Genomic DNA, 17,366 nt, shown 5'->3' on the forward strand with positions numbered 1-17,366 from the left:
CTCGCCTTTCGTAATTCAGCGAAACAAACGCGTGTCCCGCGGCTGGGGAGCCGTCGAGTTGAAAAGACTCGAGTCTGTTTACGGAGTGGATTAATAAGCGGTCGGATATGTAACAAGCCCTCCTCGACCTTCCAACCTTGTTCATGGGAAATACTGCCGGCCCAGATAGCTGCCCATTGTGGCTGGCTCCTGAGAAAACTGAACCGACCTGCTGCGGCTTGATAGAAACGTGATTAACGAGACCAACGAGAAAGCAGCCACTCGCTTTTTATTTCTCTTTCTTCTTTTATTCTTTCATCTTCTTAAGCAGTAGATAACTGGTTAAACACGTTGGCTGGTTGTTACAGTTTCTATGTATTTTATAATTAACCGTTGAAATTCGTTCGTTTGATATACCGCTCGCGTTTCCATATATTCGCGTAGTGGCGATTGCAATTATTTTAATGGTGAAAAACGTTCGACCCTTCGCCTCAATAATATACTTTAAATACCAATTACCAGTAATCCCAATTATCGTCGCGTTGAAACAAAATTTCTAACCGCTCGCCCACCCCTTTACCTCTACCCTGAAGCTTCTGTAATACCCCCTACACCCATTTACCACATTCCCCCCAATTTTTTCCTCGCCAACGAACCCTCCGCCATCCCAAGGCCAACAAATTAAGATAAATCATCCCCTAAACCCCACAATTCAATCTGACCCCCGAGTCTCCTGGTTCCCTACCCACCAACTTTCACTGCGTCAACCTCGAAGGCAAAATGGCCGACGCGTACCAGCCGTCGTTTCGTTTTTATTCCGATATCGAAGGCACCCTTCCTTGTACGAGCAAAACTGTCGTTGTTCCACGCTTGTTCATCCGGTTTCGTTGGATTTGTCCGACGAAAGTGGACGACGTTACGATCTGCACGCGCAGATGGAAGGTCCTCTTGGACCGCGTTCGAATCGACTTCCTCCACGGCGTTTTCACGACGGCTGGTGGAAACAGCGGAAGCGACGAGCAACGCCGCGAGCAGGTGTAACTAATGGATGTAACGTGCTTTTAAAGCAGCAGGGGAATACTTATTACGTATTTCGCTGCGCCAAATATTGTAGCTAACAACGTTGCAATTTCTTTATTCCACGTTGAGAGTTTTTCCAAGAATCGTTCAGTTCCTTTAGAATTTAAGGGATGCTATTTCGTTATCTGTTTGTAACCATCGTATTTGCATTATGGATTTATTAGACGAATACAGCGGAACGTTGATTATCCAAATTAATTATGACACAGGCTGATTGAATAATCGATTACGGCTTTAATCGAGAAACAGTTTGCAACGAGTTGTCAGGCTTTACCTCGTCACATTCTTAATCGATCGGACGCTTTCCCTTTTTAATTCGCGACTGATTACGAATCGGTCGTAACGGGAATAAACGGCATTCTCCGTAATCCGTAGGTAATTTATGTAATGCGCGAAGAAAAAGCGTGAGCAGATCCGAAGGGTTATTTATTACCGCGCGGCGCGCGGCGTTTATTGCGAAATCTCTTAGCGCGCAACCCGGGGTCTTCCTCTTCATTACAATTTTATGTAATCCGTGTGTCCTCGTTAGAAATCTACATAACCGGATCGTTGTATTTCATTCATCTAATTTTAAACGTTCCGCGGCAACCTTCACCCAATCTATTATTGTCTCAACTTCGAACTACTCTTTCCCCCTCGTTTCCATTTTTCGATGATAAACATCCAAACATCGCGGCGCGCAAGCTCTTGGCTGGTCGCATAAAAAAATGCTGACATCCATGTCATAAAAAAAAAAAAATAACACAAAACAAATCACCAGCGTTTATCCCTCGAAGATAAAGAGAAACCACCCTCGCGATACACTTACGAATCCCAGCAACACTCGATATCTACGCAATATGAAAAACACACGCGACGAGGTAAACCGTGAAACCAAGAGTAAGACCAAGAGATCCACGTTCCTCCTACTCCCAATTTCACCCTCAAGAAGATCGCAACGCGCCCAATGAAACGACCCTTCGCCCCCGCGCTTCCACCTAATCGACGCATCGGAACCAGCCGAAACGACCCTCTCTGCCCACGAGGATCGAACGCGTCCACCCCAGCCGCGGTGGACGAAGCGAGCAGAAGCCATCGTCGAACCGTCGAACGTCCACGGGACACGTGGACAGTCCACGTGGTCGTGTTATTGTTTCGAGGTGGCGTTCCTCTCCTGGGCCAGAGAGAAGGCGGTGGCGGTGGCTTCGATGTAGGTACGGAGGGTCAGGCACCCCAGAGTCGACCCTCCAGGAGGGATTTCATTCATGATCCCGAAACCCACCCCCGAGTGTGTCCCGGAGTTTCTCCAGGGGCTGTGAGGGCAAGCGATACATTACCGGCCAGAAAAGGGTAGCCGTGGCTCTCCTACCCTCCTCTCTCCCGCATCCTCGATCTTCTCGCCTCCACGCAGCACGAGCTGGTGCTCGCCAGGCGGCGAGGAGGCTGGCACACGACATCCGGAGCGAGAGAGGACGCGAGAGCGCGTAGGGGAGCGTTCGGATTTGGCCATTTGATATCTTAATACCGGAGGGATGCGCGGAAACGCGCGTAGGAGACGATGGCGGAAAGATGGAGAAAGGGGAACGTGTATGTATATAGACTGCGTGTATATATATATATATATGTATATATATTTTGGTGAAGGGAGAGGGTATCAAGGACGACGCCCTCGCGTTGCATTCTACTTAGCACCGTTGTTTTGCCACCGAGCCAGACCTAGGTCAGTTACCGTCCCTTCTGTCCCGATCCAAGGCTATCCCTTTCGTTCCTACCCTTCGTCGATCCTCCTTGGATCGAATGATACCCGGGCTTTCGAGACGGGAACGCGTGAAACGAGGTGCACTGGGGGCCGTCGGTTGATCGGACCGGGGTTTCTCTTGTTGGGTAAACGTTTCGAGCTGGTTACGTTGTAGGGGTGTTAATATATGTGTCTTTGAGATGGAGTTAGAGACTGTAATTGGTTTATTCGAAGGGGTTGGTAATGTTTCCTCTATTAACGCTTCTCTCGTTAGATATTCGTTAATGATTGGGTAATTCTGTGTTGAATTTGGACTTCAAATTTCGTTTCCATAAAAGTGAACAACTTTTTTTCCTTAAACTTCTTCTTCGATTATGTTTTGGTAAATTGAGAAGGTAAGGTACGGTGTCCGTTGAACACTCGAGAGTGAATATCTCGTGGACACGAACGAAACATATTTTATTAACTGGAAAAGAAAGTGTCGCGTTCCGTGGGATTTGGCGAGGTTTCGCAGAATGGAATATCTTTAAAGAGACCGTGGACGGTCGATTTGCGTTGGTCTTATGACCTTGATATCGGAAATGGAATGGATTTCTCTGACGCAGACAGTCGTGTCCCCGACCCTGCCAACAATCGTAACACCACCCTTGCAACGCCCGCCCCCGTTCGGAGAGTGGGCCTTTCCACAATCGAGGGTTCTACTTTATCACGGTTTCGTTCTCCCGCCCCTTTTTACCGTGCCCTCCCGCCCTGTTCCACCCTCTTTATCTCACCCTCGTTCCTTTCTCCCCGAAGGTGCAGGGAAACCCGCGAGTCCCATGCGGAACGTACGCTGAATTGTGGGTGAAACGGGAGGATTTCTTTTAAACTCACGCCAAGTACTGTCTAAATCAACCGATATTCGATCTTGCATTTATAATTACATCGAGTAATAAACCCAGAATTTCTTGGATCCCCTCGTCTTCTATGCAAACCAATTTCAACCACGGAACAAGATGTCGTTGGTCAACATTGTCGCACAGCTATTCGTCTCACCCTAAACTCAACTACCCCAAACGTGGCATCGAATTTTGCAGCATTACAATCCGTCTAACGTAAAGTTAAATCCGAAAACCCAGTCGGCTACGTAACTAAAACAATGCGGATCGAAATGAAAGTAGTTGCACACGGCCATTCACGTGAGCAAACAAAAAAAGAAAAAAGAGAGAGAGAGAGGAAAAAAGTAGGAAACAACGCATTGAGACCGCACAATCTGCTCGTTAACGCAGAGCAGCAAACACATCCTGGTAAACCCATCAACTCGAACAACGGAGTCGACGATCGCGGCCACTTAACAATGAACACCATACGCAACGATTTGCCATTCACGGACAATGTGGCAAAAAGCGGTTCTAATCAAGAGGATTGAATCGGCGTTGTTTCGCCGGCAAGAAGCCTCGCGGACGGTGGCTCTTAACGTTCGACATCGGTTGACATTGTTCCCGGGGAACAATGATCGGTAGTTGGAGCACGAGCGGATCGACGACGAGGATCCCTTGGGACGGCGGTAAATTAGCTCTGGCTCAGGTCAGAGTAACGGTAAGCAGCGGCAAAAAATAGGCTCGAACGACTGAAATTCGAGAGTGAACGGGACCACGGGTGTCTAGCTTTCTCAGCTTTCCTTCAGTCTCTTCCCTTCGAGAAGTGCCACGATACTTTCGTGTTTCATTCAAATTCCATACTTTGCGAACACTTCACAAAATACGATTTTTCTCATCGATCGAATCATCCATGTTTAACTTTGTCGACTTCCTTTTTTTCTAATCTTTGATAAGTCTCAGGTTCGTTCTTCCAGAAGGAAATATCAAAGATAGTAAAGCGTTCGATTGCTCGTCGATCTGTCGTATATTTGTGGAACACGGCTAATCCGAGTTTAATAGACGAGAGAAGGAAGATCAACGTCGAACGTCGATTGTTTGCTCACGGAGTGACAGCGATGGCGGATCGCTAATCACGGTTTTAATCACGGTAAACAGCAGGAGGAAACGGAACACGGAAGTGTGGAGTGCCGGTCCGGTCCACCCAAACAGCCTTCGTCGTAGGGTCAAGGTTTCAACTCTCAGACGTAATATTCGCCGTCTCACCCACCCTCCAGAGGTCAATACACGGCCATTGTCCGGTGACGCCGACTATTCAAGCTCGAGTATGACGCTCGAGATCGATATAAGGACGCCTGGCCATTTCTCTCGCGTCTGGCCAAACGCGTTTCGCTAGCTCCACAATTTTCCACAACAACCAAAACTTACACGAAACCCATTTCCATTAAATCCACATAAAACAACCGTTAAAATCTATAATCTTTTATCGCTAAATTCAATAATTACGAAAAGAGACAAATCGCCCAAAAGATCGCCCTCACACACCACCTCGATCGGTCCCTGAAAAAGGAGCCGATCGCAAACGAGCCGAATAAAATCGCGCGCGATGCGTATAGGCAGAGACGCAGGGAGAGCAAAAAAAAAGAAGAAATCGCTGGCGAGCTCGCGTGAGCAAACGAGGCGCAATTTTTCAACGACGTTGTCAGCAATCGAACCAATGAACGAGCCGTGTACACACAGCGTAACGCGCGCGTAGGACCAACGAGCGTGTCCAACACACGGTAAACGATCCAACGATCTATCCTTCTCGTTCTGGCCGCGCGACGCTCCGCTCGTTCCCTCCCTCTCGCTCTCCTCGCGGCGACATTAACTGTCTACTTCCTAACTTAATCCGTAACTTCCGACGCCGCGGCAATCTGACATCCTTTTTATTTTCATTGGCTCGCTGCTCTCGGGCCCGTCGCCGGCGAGGGTCTCGTTCCCAGGATTTTTCTATCCGCGAACGCCGGTGCCGTGGCCGGCTCGGACCCGAACTACCGGCCGTCCGTGCTCACCGACCTAATCAATTTATATCTCGTCGCCGTTACGTACGGGAGCGATCGTCTCTCTTCTCGACGTCCGCGTCACCCTCGCCCGTTCCACGGCTCGAGCTCTCGTCCTTGTCGGTCGTGGTTCGATCGCGAACGAGATCGAAACGTGCGCACCGCTCACAGGATTAAGAGAGTGGTACGTCGTCGACGATGTCGCGTTTCCGTTTCGAAGAGGGGTGGCTCGCGCGCTCTTTGGTGAGAGCCACCCCTCTTTGGTGTAGCCCAGGTGAGAGGATTCGACGTTGGGATCTTGAGTTAGGAACGAGTGATGGAAGACGCGTTTGGAGGATCTACGTGGGGGTTGTAGCTTAGGTGGTATTTGGATCGATGGTAGTTTAGAAGAATTGGGAGGAATCGTGGAGATAGGGGTTGGTTGGGTCCAGTGTGGATGGTCATGGCTGCGTTTGGAGAACATTATTTCGATTGGGGATGACGATCTTTTCTGATGATTGAGATATGATCGTACAGTGCTTAGAATATTAGTGTTCGTATTCGTCCCTTGGAGAACTTCGAGGCAATCGTCCTTAATAATCGTGAAAAAAATGGCTCTCGAGCGCAGCGCTGAAAAAACGCGCCCATCTCCTGACGTCGACCATCGACGTCGAACGGTAATATTGAAAGGGAACAGACACCGATTCATACTTCATCTCGACGACCGCGGGGAATGAATCACAGTCTCGAGTGAACGATATACGAGCGTGTCGTCGCTTTCTTATCTGGCAAGGACGGAACAGCCGCCTTTGATCCTCGAGGAGGTAAGAGGTAGCCTTCGATGGCTCCTCGCGAGGATCTGGTTTTACTCTCTGGTCGCGTCAACGCGTGAAACCGTTCGCCGTCGTTTAATTTATATATCCCCGTATCGCGACGCATGATAACGATTCACCTGGCGCTCTCGTTCACGCTCGAGCACGCCCCGGAAGCGGCCCGCCGCCACCTTCCCCAAAGCGAGGACGAGATGAACGATGGCTGATTTTAAAAGCCCGACCCAATTCTCGCCGCCACGCTCTCCTCGTATTCCTTTTCCTTCTCTTCCAAACTTAAACAATTTTGCCTGATCTCTCTTCGAAAATTATCCTATATTTCACAATGAGTACATAACTCTTACGTGGCCCAAAAATTCTTAAAGAAAATTATTCCTAAGAAGCTACCTTCTTACGCTAAATGTTACGACAACAACAGAGTCGTTAACCAGCAATCTTTGAACGAAACGGACATCCACCATTACTCGATTCGTGTTAGAGTTTAATCTCTCGTCTTACAGTAAATGGCACACGTTACAGCCATTGGTCCCGACCTCTAATTACGTAGGTTTTTCGCGAACCTGCCGACAACCGAGCGCTGCGTCTCGCTCTCCCTGCCAGAAAGGGGCGACGCGACCGAGAGTGGGGTTGCACGGGTCGCGTATAATTATGCTAATTGATACGTTAATACACTGCGAACGTACGAAGTGGTAATTAATGTATTAATGAGAGCGGGGCCGCTGTTTCGCGTCACCAGGAAGGCAAGGGCAAGATCATTGACGGGAAGGCAGATAAATTTCACTGACAAAGTAATTACCGGCCTCGGGACGCAATTTTATAGTGGTACACCGGTCATGCGACTATACGGCTGGCCGATATACGTGCACGTGCATCCGATCGAGGTGTCCGCGTGTCGGTACATACGCGTCGCGCGTGTGCGCGTTACGTTTAACGAGCATCGAAATAAAACTGTGCGCGTTGCGCGTTCCTCATTGGCCAAGAGGCGCGCACCAAGCGCCGCGGTTAATAACGCTTTGACTTTAAATTGCAACAATTTCGAGCGCCCCGCGCGGCTCGACTCGTTCCACGGTGATTCGTGAATCGCCCGTTCCTTTTAATGAATTCGACTTTTATCGCGCGAATTACAATTTAATGGACCTGCATTCATTTCACGGGTCTTTGATACGAAGTTTGGGTTATTTCAGAATTTCCCAATATTCCCTCTCGGGTCGAGAACTTTGTTACTAAATTGCTCGAGGCAAGTGGCCCTGTTTATCGAGGAAAAAAAAGAAAATCGAAAGCTCTCTGTTGTTTGTTCGAGAGGAACGAAGAGCGCGTTACGATCTGACCATGGGTGTTCCAGAACGGAAACGCGAGCGATGTATTGCGATCTTTAAGTAGGAAGGAAAATAGCGATTCTCGCGTAACATTTTCGAGTAGCGAGGAATACAACGAGGATCTCGTCAAGTGGAAAAGAAAATAGTGAGCTCGTTTCGTCGTACGGGAGAAGCACGGCTCTCTGTCTCTCTTTCTTTTTCTAGGGAGAGAGAAAACTCGAAAAACCATCCTACGAAGCGGGTGCAACACGTACCGCGGTGGTTCTCGAACGAAGAACGGAATCAAAGTCGAAACGGAACGGTAAGAGGGTCGTAAACTCTGTTCTTCAAACACTTCACTGCCCTCCGTGACGGTTTTCCCAGTGTGTTTCCTTTCAGAGATAATTTCGAATTTATTATTCCCCATACTAGGAAAAAGGAGTTCGTCCAACCAAACGGAGAAATAATAAAAGCACGATGCGAGATAGAGGAATTATAATTGTCTCCGTGTCTCGCGGGAGCGAAAGGAGGGGACGTTCGTAAGCGCAGAAGGAAAGTACGCTTCGTGTTACGCGAACGATCGACGAGCGAGAGGAATCGAGCACGGGCCTGGGCCCAATTACGCGCCATTGCACGGCGACATTTGCATCGGGTTATGAAGAAATTCTTGAGACGTCGAACGTCGTCCGCGGGAATCCTGGCGATTTTAATTAAACCCCTCGAACAATGGGACGGCCGACAGCCGAATATCGATCGCCGCCATTGCTCGCGAACGGCTGGATTTTCGTTAATTTTACACCTCTCGCCTCTTCCTGATCATTATCTAAAGAAATCGCTACTCGAAGTTCGAGATATTCCAAGTTCATTGCCAAATTCGACCAAATATTCCAAGTTTGAATAGTTAAAAAGGAACGCGAATTAATTCTTAAAGAACGAAACGCAATCGAACTTGAAATGCACCAGCTTCGCGTATTCTGAATTTTTCACTGGACACTCAAAAGCGTCCGCGCGCAAAACACCAGAACCTCCATCGTGACTTGACCATGGTTCGCGGGACCGGATGTAACCTTCAGAAACGGAGCCGGAGGACCAGTGGAGAACGTTCGCACGTACGCGTGCGGTCGTTATACACGGATTTCTACCCGCGTTACGTAAAAGCCCTGGCCCCGTTGGTTTCGCGTACTTTCTGCATTCGCGAAGGATTGCTCGTGGGAAGGCGAGGGTGTTATGTGCGCGGAGAAACGGGGTGAGCGACGTTGAGTAATCGTGGCGTTGGATAATTACGGTTAAGTAAGTTACGAACGCGCGGGCTAAATTAAGGTGTGCGGTAATACCGCGGAAGGGGTTAGAGATACGAAAGGGTCGCATACGATGGACGCGAAACTGACCAATTGTAATGGAATTCCGCGGTTTTCGATCTGCGAGACGTTCTCACATTTATCGATCAAAGAAAACATGGATACCATGTGTAGCGAGTTCCTGTTAAAATGGATTTCGTACTTGAAATCAAACGATATCTGAATCAAAAAATTTCATAGAGGAGAAATTATGAATTTGAACGATGTTTTTTTCTATAAGAGGTTGTAGTTATTTCTATTAGAGGTTTGGGTAACATCGTTCGAATATCGTTCTCTGTCGACGTTTCCTTAGCTGAGCGATACGATAACGATAAAAGGTAAAAGGCGGCGTGCGGGTGCTTATCTGTTATGCATAAATTTATCTGGCGCAGCTCGTGACTATTCTTCACGCCTCATAGGTGATTCCTGATAGATAGAGGCGCTGGTAAAGTTCGTGTCAGGTAAGGAGGCCGTACATAAATATTTGCCGCGATAAAGCGGCACGGAATTTCGATAGCGGCTAGTAAAACCACCCCGGTAGGGTGGCTATCTTCGAACTGTTCGCCAAACTGTTTCAACGGCGATATTTTACTGGTGCTCGATGATAACGAGAGATCGTAGAGGGAGAAGCCGTTGAGAATCTTTTCAGACACCATCGAATCCACTTGTCGCAAAATTGCCAACGATTGTTTGGTATCGCGTCGAGGAATTTCGTTGAAATCGCAGCGTTCCTCGCGATACCACGCGCGCAACGTGACGTCTGTTAATGTTTCAATATAATGTCCATTAAAATCGAACGGGCGCGACACTCGAGCGGCCCTCCTCGCGAGGCCAACGAAATCGTCGAATCGTAACGCAGTCGTGTCTGCGTACGACAGACGCGCCGGTGCATAATGCGACATGTGTTCTTCGATCATCGCGATGCCCGACGTGATTCGTCATTGGGTAATTCGTCGTGGAGACGGAAGTGCCGGCAATTTTCTAAGAGTCCATCATTTTAACGAACGCGCTCGTCCGTTCGCCGTCCGTTCGACCGTCGAATGGATTTTAAATGTATCATCCTCGAGATCCGCGGCGAGAATTTTCATTCCCGCATTCAGGCGAGTCGTCGAGTCGCTTCTTCCTCGTTAGAAAATTCAATTACACACGATGTTGATAATAAACGCGCGCGGTCCCTTGCGTTTTCCCTTTCCCTCTCGTTTTCGTCGTGGGAGCAAAACGGGTGTAAAGGGCGATAGGTTGAGTTAAAAAGAACGACAGGTGTATGAATAAAACATTCGGCGTGTATAGTTATTAGACACTTAACGTTTCCCCCTAGCCTTTAATTGTGCATTGAATTCATCAGTTCCGAGATCTCGTGAGTCACATTTCAACGCTTCGAAGCGGGAAATCGCGGACGGCCGAGGGAACCATTTGAAATTATAATCGTTGCACCCCGGAGAGGGAGGTATGCCCGTGGGCTGCTCGAGTCGGAGAAACGATCGCAAGAGACACCGGTGCAACCCTTCGAACTGAAACGGAACGGATTCCGCCCGTCTGCGGGAGAAACGCGTAAATTTACATCGTTCGTAAAGTTACATCCTCAGATTTACGATTCCTCGCATTTTGCAAATCTTTCAACTCTCGATCTTTCGAATGAACAAATTTCGTAAAATCTACAGCTATCCAAAAAACGCGCGCGCGCGCGAGAGAGAGAGAGGGCAAAGCGTCAGCTGCGCGCGTGCAATGGAAAATTATACAAATTTCCATGGAAAAGTGAAACGGAGGTAGAAAGGGTGAAGGGGTGAGGAAAAGCGTTTTCTCGAGCCGTGTAAAATTGTTAGACGACGAGTGGGACGCGCTGGATGGCCGCGTGGAAAATGCAAAAATGAACGTGAGACAGTGGAACCTGTGGTTGACCAGCGTTACGGCGTCATCATCATCATAATCATGATCGTCAATCCTTCGGGGCGCACCGTGCTCGCGCACAGACGCGCGTAATGTATGTCTGTAGGTTAATGCAATTCACTCAGATCTCATTGGGTGAATTGTACCGGCAGAGAATTGATTGATTGGCTGTTTCGTTTCAGCCTCGTACCGAGCCGAACCGCGCGCGTTCGCGTCTGCTCGCGAAAACGGCCACCGCTGGTACCGCACGATTCGACGTGGAACGTCCCTGACCGTGGCTATCGCCGCCATTTTAATCAAGCCACTTAGAACGCGACGCTTTTTTACGCCGGTTAACGTATAAATCTTAATTGTTTGTTAGTCGCTAAAATTCTCTCCGCGTTGAGCGCCTAACCATTTTTTCTTCAATTCTACACGTGACGATTTTCAAAAATTCATCCATTGGGTAACTAAAATCGCTTTTCAATGTTAAATTATCTCTGCACGCTTAGCCTTTTTTTGTATTCCTTGTATCACCTTCCCATTTAAGTCATTCCTTCTTCTAATCTAGAATAATATTATACGATCTATCATAATCGCTTAGCGAGTACTCGAAATCGCCACTCGTCCCCTTTCTACCCCGATTTCCCGCAAAACGAAAAACACCGCGGCACAATCTGAACCAATTTTGGTCCACAAATCAGGACTCTTCACCCCTATCCGAGTATTTCCCACTCCTAGCGTCTCCTGGACCGAAACAGTCGAGTCCATTCAACATTCAATCTCGCCTCGTTCCCAGCACAAAAAGTCACCCCTATCGGTCCGAAAAAAAGGGAAAAAATCCGTACCATCGGGGAATCCAGTCGCATCCGAATCGACAGTTGGCATTTCCCCGATTTCTCATGATTCGACGTCGAGTCTGACTCTTTCTCTCTCTCTCTCTCTCAGTCTGATCGCACGGGGCGAGAGAGGCGCGACGCGACGCGACGTTGCGTGCATTCACGCACGCACGCACGCACGCACGCATGCGCGGTGCGCGCACCGAGGCGGCAGATGTTCAAACGCGGAGTGGAAAACCGGTCGTGTTGATGTAGCTGCCGTCGCGAATCGCTATAAAAATATCCGGCATTGTCTGCGATGCCCGAGCCCGTAACGGTCTACACGCTTCAGCCACCGAAACGCTTCTTTCTCGCCGTCGTTTCGTCCTTTTTCTACCCCCTCTCCTCTCGCCCTCTTTCTTTCCTCTCTCTCTCTTTGCTTTGCAATGGCTTTTTATTCCCTGATCCTTTTTTCACACGTTACAAACGCGACGTTTCTTTAGAATGCTTCCGTTTTGGAAAACGTTGGATAATCTCATGATCGCTCGGCTAACTGGAGGAGTTCGTCGACTCGATCGTTTCATATTATTTCTAGCTAGTCTCGAGTAATAACAGATTCCTAGTTGCATCGTTAAATATTAATCGAACGCTGTACGAATGATATACCAAGGCAAAAAAAAAAAGGGATAGATGAATTCAATTTCGATGGCAGCGATAGTAAATCACACTGACCCGTGCTCAAGCCGGCTAATTTCATCCTCGACTAAAGAATTATGCAACGAACTACCCCCGTGGATCGAAAGGACGTGCGGCCGCATGTCAGAGGCGTTGGCAATTTGGCGAGAAGCAGAGAGAGAAAGGCAGAAAGAGTCGAAAGACAGAGGGAGCAAGGCGACGGCAGGATGCGTCTAATCCGTTTAACATGACAAAGAGGACGAGCACCGATGCCCGTGATCGATTCTGGGGCAGAATGCTCGCGCGGGAACAACAAAAGGTCCAGGTATATCTCGGGTAATCGGTCCAGGACGCGTAGGGAGGGGCTAACGAGTGCAACGGGAAATAAGAGAGAGAGAGAGAGAGAGAGAGAGAGAGTGCGTGCCAGGTCAGAAATATAATAATTGTAGACAGCTGCTCTCGCGCTGGGAGAGGATCGCTTGCTCCTGACACCCGTGCTAAATTGAACGCAGCGCCGTTCTATACCGATTCGGATTATTTATTTTCTTTCCCTGATTACTCCGCTCGCTCTCGACTTTCTCCGGCCAGTAATCCAGCTGATTCTCTCGCGTTCGCTCCGTGGAATCGACAGGGTTTCCACGGACGCTTTCAGCCGAGGATTCACCTCGTTCCTCGAAACCCTCGTGGCCCTTATCAATTTTCTATAAACCAATATCACACGTGCAATATTCTTCTTTAAATGGAAAATCTGCTTTGCATATCTCGTAAAAAACAATGAAGCGCATCACGTAGGAATCGTACCCCAACGGAGGGAGGAGAGCGAGAGGATCGAGAGACAGAGAGGCGCACGGCGCGGAAAGGGCCGCGACTCGAACATGAAATTAGAAACAAGCCCCGGTGGCAACGGTTTACGCTCTTCCGAGCGCGTCCAGGAATTCTGGCGATCGAAATAAACATCCGGCCGCATCTGCGCTTCCCCGACGATTCCCCGGTCCCGTTTTTCCACCGTAAAAGGAAATGGATTTCCTCCACACGTGGTTCTCGTTTTCGGGGGATCGTGCAGCCTCCGGTTCGCCGGGGTGGCGCGCGACCGTCGAACATCTGTCCCCCGTGGTGGCTGCGAACAGTTGTCGGCCGTCTAGAACGCGTCGATCGTTACTCATTATTGTCGCGTGCACGAGATCGCACGGAGAAACGGCGAACGAATCGATTCCACGCGCGTTCACCACGAAATTAACATCGCGCTCGTGATCGTTGATAAATCGTCGTCGGTTAACGACGGATTAAGGGATGCGAACCATGACGCGGCCAGATGCGTCGACCATCTCTGTAGAAAAATATGACGGCGCGTGGCGCACCCCCTGAGTCTTGAGTCTCGCCCTCTTTGCGATGTTCCGCGCGTAGAAAGTCTCGCAATTATATCAGAAAGTACAATTCACGATCGATCCCGTTTGATCGCGGGATTCGAGTTTCCAGCGACAGTTTCGATGGAGATACTTGGCTGGTCGACGAATGGAAGAATGGATATGGGCCAGGCCGTTTATCTCGATTACCTCTCGTAAAATTTTTACGCTTCCCTCCGGGACACGCGGGCGCGTCTCCTAATGGAAAGAACTCTCCACCGTTTCTAGTTGGATACGCGACTAGCTATATCGAACCGCGTCTAAACAAGAGTGGACGAAAAACTTTCGATAGTTCCCCCGGATGGATGTTGCAGAACGCTTTTCCACCCGGGCAAGCAGAGCCTTCGTTCGCGGAACGAGGATCTAAATATTTCAACGAGACTCTCTACCCGCCCCTCCGCTTCAATCTCTCTCTTCCACCCTCCGGAATTTACTGTTCTTCGTAGCATCGGAAACTACTGTCGAGGAGCCACCCCCTGATAGTTGCGAGATACCCAATCGGGCACCCGCGTTCCTCTACCGCCCCGCGTGCTTGGTTTAAATATTTTAATAACCCGGAACCACCCCGCTCGCGAGAGGCACCCCTTGGCGAAATCGGTAATCCAGAAGCCCCGTGGAATTTATTATTCGCCATAATTCTCGTGCACGCGGCAACGCACGCCTCTTAATGCCCCTGGAACCGGGGCGACACGACGATTAAACGGATCGATCGCGACTATTGCCGGCGAAAGAAAAAGGGATGGGAGGGCAGCGTCGCGGGTAGTGTCGAGGGTGGGGCTCGAGTCATAAATTCCAGAAATCTAAAACCAGGACCGGGAGAATCTCTACGGGCGAAGGACGGTGGACGCATTGGGGCGCGGGGGTGAGTAAGCAACCCCCGTGGCGACCGAGGAGTACGCGTACGATCGGCTCTGGTGACCCCGTGCCGTCCACGGAGAAATGCGCTCTCCCATGGTAACCATGGTGACTGTACAAACACGATGGCCTGGCCCAGCTTCCGGTTTCGCCCGCGACAGCTGCGAGGATCTAGTTTCTAGGCCTGCATCGGGAGGCGCAGAGGCTCGCGGACGACGAAAGACGCCCGTTGGAGAAGAATCGATCATCCCCTGGACCAGCCTCTCTTTTCTCACTTCTTCTCTTCCTTTCTCTCTCTCTCTCTCTCTCTCTCTCTTTTTCTATCGAATTCCAGACTGGTATCTCTCTTTCTGTGGCTGGCGACGGTGTGTTTGCTGAACTTCTTCCAACGGGGCTGGTGATTAATGTTTACCGCGAAGTCGAATCGTAGGCTAGTTTAATGAAAGCTCGTGGCGAGGCATCGATCCCCTTTATGATGGGCCAAGGGTGAGATTTCGCGTGCGGTGGTTCGCAAATAGAACTTGCGTTGTTTTTCAAAATCGACATATGGGGCAATTTTGGAACGTCGTTCGAGCGAATATGTGCTTTCAACATTTCTTTTCCAGAATAGCGTAGTACGCGAGGGTTGTTGCAATTCTTACAGTACCGCCTTAAAATAGGATCGACTGCACTTCCCTTACGATAAAACGTCTCGCACGTATTCGACATATTTCATAAATCATACAGTTAGCTATAATTAACCTTCGAATCCCCTCCAGAGCACACGAAGCTCCTCAAGATCCGAACACGAGGCTCGTCCATCAAATTACCCCGTATGCTCAACGTTTGACCCGAGCCTATCAATCTGGCTGGCGAATTTGACACTGAAATCCCGTCTAATATCTCGAAACCGGCGGATACGGTCCCGAGCAACCATTTTCGCCCTACAGGGGCCAACAAAATGGCGGTTTTAATTCCGTCCAAGTCCACAACCCCAATGGTACGACGAACCTTGGCTAATTCCAATTACGTATGGCCATTAGTTTTATTCTGAAAGGAAAATCGGGTCAGATGTACCGTCGATTTTCCGCAGACCCCCTCGCCCGCCCACTCGCCCATCCACGGTCCCTTTCCGCCCTTGGTCGTGGCGCACTGTGTCCAAACCCCCTCGCGGGGCAAATCGATCGTGCCCTGCCGTTGCCTTGATTTATGTTACACGCTAATTACGCTCATTTACATGAGGATAGATCAAGCCTGCTCCAATTAGATCCGCAAACGCGATTGACGATCGCGTACCCTGGAGATCTTGCGCGATAATCCATTCGCGCGTTGCTAAAGACACTTAAGACGCTGAAAATTACTATTGATTGGAGACACGCAATTTTCAGGGAATATTCCTGACTCGCGACGTTAAACGTTAGAGAGCAGAGCGTTATCGCGAATTAGTCGGAACGATTTTTCTGCAAACACACGTCGCCTAACGATTTTCCTGCGTCTGAGTCACCGGTGACCCCAGCCGATGAACTCACCGCCGTACTACCTCCGCACTGTGGCTCCTATCGCTTGGGAGACTGTGACTAATAGGGAGATACAATGCAATAAATTCGCTATTGTATAGATGGAACTTTATGTGGACGTGGCCGAATCGACGCGGAACGCGTTCTGACGAAAATTACGATTCGACGCGAGTTCTTTCTGCGCAATGATTTCAGCTGAAATATCGCTCCTCATACTAGACAGTAGAAATCTCATTGCGATTTATCGAGACGGAGAAAATTCACTGCGATTCGTCGTTGCATTTCTTACAAAATCTGCAGTGTCCATGTTTCGAAAGATCAACTGTTCTCCATAGAGAAAAAAATCTGACTTTCGAAAGCTGAAGATGGATCAGATTCAAGTCGACGATCCAACGGGGTGGAAAGTAATTCGAAAACGATAGCGTTCGGGTGGGAATGATAATTATAATTGGACGGTCGAAAGGAAAACGTTCGGCGCGGCGGTTGCGCGCGGTGTCTCTAATCATCGGGCTGCCGGGTCCAATTGGGTCAATTAAGAGCGGCGATTCGAAAGCCCTTCCATTTTCGCGCGAGCAATTTCGAGTGGAGCGCGTCACTGCTCGGTGCCACGGTGTCCCATGGCGCAAATAAATCACGCGTAAGTGTGCTTGCGCAGCCGGCGTCCTCCGCGACGCGGAAACCTGGATAACAATCGTCACTCGGAAACCCGTCGTTCCGTGATCTTCGATCGAACGACGGAATTCGCGTATAAAATACAATTTTCCTCGCGTTCAGAATTGTTCGATGAAACCACCTCCAATTTCAAACTAGATTTTTCAACTATCACCTTAGTGGCAGCTCGCTATGCAACGCGTGAATTTCACAGGGATAAAACGAAGCTGAAATTGCACCAAGGGTATGATCTCGAAACAATCTGAGAAGCTTGCGTAGCCGTCGAAAAAAGAACGCGATCAGCCTGGTCAACCCTTGCAACCTAGGCCTGGATAGGTTACACGTACTCACGTAATTGATTGGTGTTTCACAATCTGGAGTCTGGATTAGATTACAAATATCTGAGCCTGACTACGGTAATAGCGCGATACCGGAACAAATGTTAAGGATACGTACGGAGACGGATATCGAGTATACTTCGAAGAC

General features: G+C 49.2%; 1 protein-coding gene across 1 annotated transcript in view; it reads right to left on the reverse strand.

The window, feature by feature from the left end:
- Positions 1 to 17,366, reverse strand: part of Tet (tet methylcytosine dioxygenase-like) — a 93,465-nt gene that overhangs the window by 58,593 nt on the left and 17,506 nt on the right. The gene's annotated exons all lie outside the window — the stretch shown is intronic.

The sequence above is a fragment of the Xylocopa sonorina genome, chromosome 7 (assembly GCF_050948175.1).
Source record: "Xylocopa sonorina isolate GNS202 chromosome 7, iyXylSono1_principal, whole genome shotgun sequence".
NCBI classification, from domain to species: Eukaryota; Metazoa; Arthropoda; class Insecta; order Hymenoptera; family Apidae; genus Xylocopa; species Xylocopa sonorina.